This window comes from Anser brachyrhynchus (genome assembly GCF_964034855.1).
Source record: "Anser brachyrhynchus genome assembly, chromosome: 4".
Taxonomy (NCBI): domain Eukaryota; kingdom Metazoa; phylum Chordata; class Aves; order Anseriformes; family Anatidae; genus Anser; species Anser brachyrhynchus.
Genome location: NC_137698.1, coordinates 32,167,277 through 32,175,983, shown reverse-complemented (window position 1 = coordinate 32,175,983; position 8,707 = coordinate 32,167,277).

Genomic DNA, 8,707 nt, shown 5'->3' with positions numbered 1-8,707 from the left:
ACACAAAATGTTCCTAAATGATATTAAAGATCATGCTCCATATATTTTACATTTTAGGGCAAAATTTGCACGTGCAAAACCTGCACCACAGCAATAACAGACACCAGTGTATCTGCCTTGAAAACTATAATCAGGCTTTTTGATCTATTTATTTAATGTTATGTCACAGCATAAATAGCAAGTGGGATCATCAAGTTGTAAAGGGGCAATCTTAATTTCAAGTCGTTGAATAAAGAGTCCTGCATATTCTGATTATTGCTATCATGTCACTTATTAGTAAGGCATATTAGTGTATGGCAGTATTAAGCAGATCTGCTGAAAGTATCTGTAAGCAAAACAGATTGGACATGTCCATTTGCACTGTGTTGACTAAATTTAGTTTTGTATATAGTTTTTTTTTTTTAGATTTTCAAGAGATTTTCTTATATTGCAGCACTATATCAACTAGCAGACTGAAAGAGCTATGTAAGGATAGAGACTCCAGAAAAAGACCTTGCTGCAAATATTTTTGTAACTTTTTGAGATGCATGTCTCATACTGATGGTCCAAAAATACATGGCAAGAGTGCACCACCCACACTGCAGCACTTCTCATGTGCCAGGGAGTGGAAAAGAGAAGCATTAACTTTCTTCATTCTGCCCATTTTGAGTAACTGACATCTTGTTTGTGCAATTGTAAACAGCAGGAGCTTTACCCTGCTATGGGATATTGGATTCTTTCATTTGGTAATACAGGGTTTATTTATAACCTGGAATACCTGGATTAGATGATTTTCCACACACAAATGCATATTCGCCCACATTCATAAATTACTTATGGTATAAATAAATAAGAAAAATGGGTAAACTTTATGAATCAACTGACTGTATTGATCCTGTAGTACAGTACAAAGCAAGAACAACAGCTGCTAGACTTGCATGGTTGTTTTAATTTACTTTTGAAAGTAAAGACAAGAAAGTTTTGCTTTATGAGTTCTCTCATTAATGAATAAGCTGGTTGCCATACAAAGGTAAGATTCAATTTTGGGAGGAAGGACCTCTGCAAATCACGTGCCAAATAGATCTATGTACATAGTGAGTCACAGTATGAATGATCAACACTGAAACTGCATGTTGTCACTGCAAGAAACCTTTCCAGTACTGTTTAGTGAATAATGATTTGAATGCACTACAGCATGAAGAATAATAGTGTATGTGTCCTCCTGCTGTAACCATGAAGGGATACAAAAACTCATCTTTAATATGGTGAAGACAGGAAGCTACAATCAAGCATTTTTCCATTCATATTACACTGATTGTCATTCATAACCTGCCATTTTCCAGTCCTGTTAAAAACTTTGCTTAAAAGAAGACAATTTCCATTTAGAAACAAGATGCCCAGAAACCCCCAACCTCTGTTTGTATGAAAAATACTCAACACTTCAAAGAGCCCGGCCTAATGCTTCCCATGTTCTCTAAAAGCTGAAGAAGAGTGAAGCAACATGCTTTCTGTTCTCCAGATTTGCTGGTTTATCTTGCTTTATATTATTGTCTGAGAGATACAGAATAATCTAGACATACTAAACTAGTTGCTTTAAAAATACAGCATATATAAAGCCTACACATAAGTATCTCTCTCTCTATATATATATAGTAAGTATACCTACTATAATGACACACTTTTGCTGAACACTTAAAAAAATTTTTGGAAACAGACTTAAGTATGTATTTCTGAAGCGTGAAGGGCTAGAAACCTAATTATATTTAGCAGCTATCATGCAAAATAAATAAATAAACAAAAAAAATATAAATTAATCCAAACAGTATGTTCATGGAGATTTTGATCATCCTATGTACTGATAGTAGCCCAATCATGGGTTACTTATCCTCCACATGTTTTCCGAAAATAAGTAAGTACATTAAAATTCTGAAGTGCTCAAACGTGGTAAAAGAAACAGCAGAGAATCAAAGGGAGGGAAACAAAGAAAAGCACAAAAGAGTACCAGGAGAAATAGAGAGAGAAAAAGAGAGAAAGAGATAAAATTATCAAATACAGCTAGCAATAAATTAATTGCACCTGTCAATGGTAGGAAATGATCAGAAATAAGAATTCACCTGAGGAGGTCAATAAAGGAGAACAGTAGCTAAAAGGTTTCTTCCAATGTGCTACAACCCAGAAACTTACCCTAATCTTTCCCTTACACAGGGAAGTCTACCCCATTAAATAAATCGTTCAGTATATTTTTCACAATAAATCTAGGTACTAGGTCTAAATGGCATAGAGGATCTTTTCTAAGGCAGATAGCTCTTAAGCTGAGATTTAACACACTTCAGTAATTTTCTGAAATTCCAGACTGTGCTCTCTAGTTTTGTGAACCCTGATAAAAATCAGATGCTTACATATAGATTTTTTTATAAATTCCTATATATCAGTTTTTATCATAAGTTTGCTGTTCTGCAGTTTCTACTACCGTTTTTCTTTGTTATCCAGCTTTAATCAACAAGGCTCAGTTTGTAGATATATCACATTTTGTTACAATGGTTGATTCCTAAATTATGGCAAATGGTTTCTGCAACATCTTTCAAATCTGTACTAAGCTGCTGAAGATTCACGTGTTAATGAAAAAAGCATGAACATTCATGACAGGTTTTCAGACTGAAGCAAATATTACCAAAATAAACAAAACACAATGTGCTCACAATTAATTAGTTAAACCAGTGCAATTTTGTTTCTCATGAACAGAAATTTGAATGAATACAAAGAAAAATAATTTAATTATAAATATACTTGCAGTTGAACATAATGGTGCCATCAATTTTTTAGCAGACTCCACATTACAGTCCATGGGGGATCTGTTAAAATATTGATAGCAGGATATGGCCCATTATGAGGACACACGATGTGTTCTATTTTAAACAGAGAATTAATGAAGATTTGTTTGAGGAGGATGTAAGAAGAATAACTGTAACCTTTATTTCAGTATATTGCTGGAGCATATAAGGATATCCGAACTATTGTCTTTTTTCCTCATACATACACATTATTTATAGAAAAAAAAAAGAAAAAAGGAACAGTGTGAGCTAGAATATTTCTATTGTGTAATATATATCATAATTTTCTTATGTAATAAAAATGAGACTCCCTAAATCAACTGGAGTACTCAAAGGTGTGGAATATTTTCTTAATTTTCTGCTGTCATCTCATCCAGATTTACCACAATGGCAAATGTTTCCATTGTTCTGAAGGAAAACAAACAAACAAACAAAAAACACAAAACCCCTTCACAGGCACAGCCACTAATATAATATTTCATATATTTGTCCTTCTCTTCCTGCTTTCTTAGAAAGAATTGTGGTACCTTTTATGAATGTTTTCTAGCTAATGCTTTCCAAATGCTCAAAAGAGGAGGACAATATTACACTGGTGGCATGTCAGTCTTTGGGATTTTTATGTGATTATCTTCGCTCATTTTACAATTTGTTCCCACATAAAAAAAAATCATTTTCTCTCTATTTTTTTCTTCTGCTGGGGTGAAGGGAAAGAAGCACAAGTATAAAGAGGAACTGGAGGGTAATGAAGCCCGTCGAGCCAGCACATTCCTCAGGATCCAATAGTTCAGACTGACAATCTCCAACTCTGTTTCCTGTACACTGTATTTTGGAAACAAGGGGAATTTATCACCACCTAGACAGGGATCTTGAAAACTGATGATCAAATCCTTTATCTTCAGGTTTCGCAGATTAAATAAAGTGTTAGTTTACGTAACTTATCGTTACTTATTTTAGCTAACACAATGATATATGAAGATAAGCTATGTGAAGACAGCTGGCTGATAATGACAAGATTTTGGCTGAAGCAGGCTTTTGGCTTTCCCAGTTGGTGAGGCTGGGATATCTCTCAGAGCAGTGATTAGGAGTTCATAGCTCCCCTGGCCCCCCTGAAGGGATAGAAATCTGGCATGTCTGTCACAGCCGCCAAGCCCGATTTGATGCTGGGAATAATTTACATCTGGTCCACTATGCATATAAAATTAGAATTGATAGATCTTGGAAACACATGTGGCACCTGTACAAATGCCAAACCAGTTCATTAAAATTGGTGGGATAATGCTTAAATAATCATCAAACTAATCAGATCTGACTGAGCTTTCAAAGAAATGTTCCTGAATCCCTAAAATCTAAAGTTATCTCTGCTTGTGTCTCCTTTTCCTCCATCTTTTACCTGTGTTGTCTAAGTCTAAGTAGTATGTAGAGGTTTGATCCTGGTCTGATCCCCAGCAAGGCTAGGGTTACAACCTTGAATTACAAAGGTGGAAAATGAATAAGCTCCAGTTGAATGTAAATTTGTACCAAACTGAAACCAGCAAACTCAAACAGACAGTGTCATCCAGTGGGGCCAACAGTCATTCACACTGATGGCATTATATTAGTATCTGGTGGTGGCAGGATGTCCCTTCCTTTTACAAAAGAGGTCAAGAAGTCAAGCATTAGATCCTGAGGATTTTTTCTTCAGCAGCTGCATCAATGAATGCAGTTTTCTAAATCTATACTTCTGTGTCTTTTTTCACTATTCTTTTTTAAAGCCTTAATAAAATTTCTTAGTCCTCGTTTGTATGGGATGTTACACCTAGAAGCTTCTTGAAAACTGAAACAAAGACCAAGCTTCTGTGAGGGAAAAAGTCATACCTGCTCTGGTGTGGCCACATAAAGAAATGGGCAGAGAAAGCATCTTTTTGATTTGTCTGAGACCCTATGACTGCATCTAAAATGTGGGTAGAATCACCCTGAAGTGTGCCTTGTTTCCCGTCATGTAGATCAGGGATGTGTTGGAGCATACTACAACCTCCCTTGCCAACAGTGAAAGCAGCAGGTGATGAAGGAAATAGTGAATCCTAAGTCTCAACTTGGAGTGTTTTCATGACATAAGAAGGATGCTTCTTTGATGTGGGGGTCCACAGATGTGCCATTTGTCACCTGTCAGACTGAAAGCAAGTTTGGCAGTACACATGAGCCTAATCTGCAGGAGAGAGTGCATAACCAGGGAATGTATGTACAGATGTATCAAATACACAAATGAAAATAATAATCATGATATATGAAAGAAATGGATGACAGCATTTTGGCTGCAGAAAACTCTCCATTCTTTGACAACAGGGTTGCTAAGTTGCTAAGTTTTCTCCAGGTTCAGATAGCTTCACTGATGAAGTGGATTTCCACCAGTGTAACAGCTGTCACATAAATACTAGCCAGACAAGCCATATTTTACTTACTCACAACGGTGAGTCCATTGACATGGAATCATAGAATCACAGAATGGCTCGGGTTGGAAGGGACCTCAAAGATGATCTAGTTCCAACCCCCCTGCCATAGGTAGGGACGCCACCCACCAGACCAGGTTGCTCAGGGCCTCATCTAACCTGTCTTGAACACCTCCAGGGATGGGGCATCCACAATCACTCTGGGGAACCTGTTCCATTGCCTCACCACCCTCTGAGTGAAGAATTTACTCCTAACCTCTAATCCAAATCTCCCCTCTTTTAGTTTAAAACCATTCACCATCACAGAGTCATAGAATATCCTGAGTTGGAAGGGACCCACAAGGATCATCAAAGCCAACTCCTGGCTCCACACAATACCACGCCAAAATCAAAGCATACTTTTAAGAGCTTTGTCCAAACGCTTCTTGAACTCCATCAGGCTTGGTGCCATGACCAGTTCCCTGGGGAACCCATCCCAGTGCCCGACCACCCTCTGGGTGCAGAACCTTTCCCTAGCACCCAGCCTGACCCTCCCCTGTCCCAGCTCCATGCCATTCCCTCGGGTCCTTTCGCTGTCCCCAGAGAGCAGAGCTCAGCGCCTGCCCCTCTGCTCCCCTCATGAGGAAGCTGCAGGCCGCCATGAGGCCTCCCCTCAGCCTGCTCTTGTTCAGCCTTTGGGCTAGAAAAAGCAAGTGACCTCAGCCCCTCCTCATACACCTTCCCCTCTAGACACTCTGCCATCCTTGTAGCCCTGACCAAAGCATTGTTCACCTCTTGAACTCTGACCATACACACAGCTTTGCTCATGCACTAAGCAGGAAAAGCAATAAAGGTATTGAAACCTGTGGCATGCAGAGAGCCAGAACAAGAATTGCAACCAGCTTAAAGGAGAGCTGATTATTGTAGTGCAGTTTAATACCAGGATGTTTTTGGTGCAAGTGTTTCAGCCCTCTGAATCAGAATATAAATTCCCTATCAGTAAATCACTAGTGAATTTATTATCCAGGTAAATCTCAAAAACCTACAGGACAGAAACTACACAGCCTCCCTGGACAACCTTGATGATTACCCTTATGGTGAAACTGTTCCTTTGTCATTGTTCTGCTTACGAAGTTGTCTTCTCATACTGTCCTGGTTCCAGTTAGGACAGAGTTAATTTTCCTCATAGTAGCTGGTAGGGTGCTATGTTTTGGATTAGGATGAGAAGAGCGCTGATAACATGCTGATGTTTTAATTGTTGCAGAGCAGTGTTTACACCAGGCCAAGGACTTTTCGGCTTCTCGCTCTGTCCTGCCAGCGAGCAGGCTGGGGGTGCAGCAGGAGCTGGGAGGGGACAGACCCAGGACAGCTGACCCAAACTGGCCAAAGGGGTATTCCATACCATCTGACGTCATGCTAAACAATATATAGGGGTGGCTGGCCGGGGTGGGGGGCCGGCTGCTCGGGGATAGGCTGGGCATCGGTCAGCGGGTGGTGAGCAATTGCATTGTGCATCACTTGCTTTCTTACACATTATTATTATTAATACTATTATCATTATCACTATTATTATTATTATTGTTATTATTATATTCCTGTCTTAATAAACTGTCTTTATCTCAACTCACCGGCTTCACTTTCCCATTTCTCTCCCCCATCCCAGAGAGGGAGAGGGGAGGGTGAGCGAACAGCTGTGTGGTGTTTAGCTGCCAGCCGGGTTAAACCACAACACATACTTAGGGAGAAAGTTCTAGCACATTAGCCATTCCTCACGAAGGTTCTTTGGCTTCAGAAAATACACATTGCCACATCTTGTATTTAAGGAGATGGTATAAAGACTGTGTTTCCCCTTAGATTTTCTGTGAGCAATTTTATCCTTAAATTGAATAAAATCAAGAAGACATGAACTAGCTACATTTTAGCTACAATAGAACTATGTATTTTATATTTATTTAGAACTGTGTATTTTAGCTACAGTGCAATCATTTAGTATCTGTAAGTTGTGAATGCTTTACAGAAGTGCCCTTCTTTGGCTGAAGAGGCATACAAACATAATCACACTGTGTGTTAAAAACAGGCCTCCTGCAGCTCTGCATCAAGCAACGTGATGAGGATATTCTCTATGTGTTATGTCCCGTTTTGTGTTAGAGCAACATGAAAGGGGGATTTTATGAATTCTGAGGGAATTCAGGGAGGGAAGAACAAACAAAGACTGGTAGAAAGAGGAAAGGTAAATTTCATAAAGCCTTGTCTTCGACACCTAATCAGATCTACAGGATTTATAGGCTCATGTTTCTATACCCCTCAACATTCCTACAATCATCAAAATGCAAATTAAATACTTTAACAATAAATCAGAAAGGACAAAATGAATATAATGAAGTTTTGATTGCACAAATATAACTAATTGCACAAGTCAGCATAACAGAACATATCAAACAGACAAAATCACTCATTTTCAATTGCGCTGTGAAAGAAAGCTAATTTCTCTATCATTTGCAGACCTTTTTTTTTTTTTTCTTACACAACATTTGAGGCAAAAGGCTAGAAAGACCTATTGCATAAACACATATGCACTGTTTAAAATAAAAATGCCAAGGGTTTGCTATGAAATTAGATACTAGCTGGGTTTTAGAAAGAAACGCCATGTACTACGGCTTGCCACGTTAGACTGGCAGTTCCTTCCTGTTAGCACACAGTCTAGGTGTTTTATTAGAATTGCTGTAACAACTGTGAAAATACTTCTTCGATGACGTGAAGTTAGAAATAAAATTGAAAACTGCAATTGTTAAAGAAAGGTACCGGGATCAAAGGGAGATAAAGTATCAAGCTTTTTTTTTTTTATTATTTTTAACAAGTTGTCTTTTTAAGGAAAGTATGTGATAGAAGAGCTGTGGTGCTAATAGATACACAGAAAAAAAATAATTCTAATTTGTCTTACAACTTTAATTCCTGCCAGCAACAGAATTACGCAGAAATGCAATACAGTGGTTTTGGTTGGATGCTCTCTAATTAGGGTGAGATATATTGAAGTACAGAGGTTCCCAAATTGCAGATCCAGAGGCTTTCTTTCCCTTTCAGGAAAATGCAGACAGTTTATGAGCCCCACCCCTGCAGAACTGGATGCATGCCTAACAGGGTGTTACAAGTTAGTCTTGTCTACAAGAGCAGGTACAGAGATCATGGGCCTTTGGCAGTCTGTGCTTCTCATTTCAGTAGTTAAATTTTAAAAACATAAAACCAGTGAATGAATCTTTTATGTATGTCAACCATCTATCACAGGAGTAGTGCTGCTGAAGTCAGTGAAGAATAGCATTCATTAAGGATAAAACAACAATAGCAGATGTTGAATTTACAGGTTGATATCTTTGCTTTAACTGTACATGTCATGACTGTTCTTTAACCTAATATTTCAATACCGTAAAGAGAAATTTTTACTTTAATTTCTTAGGCTAGTCCCTTTTGGACATAATGATAATATTAGGTGAGCTG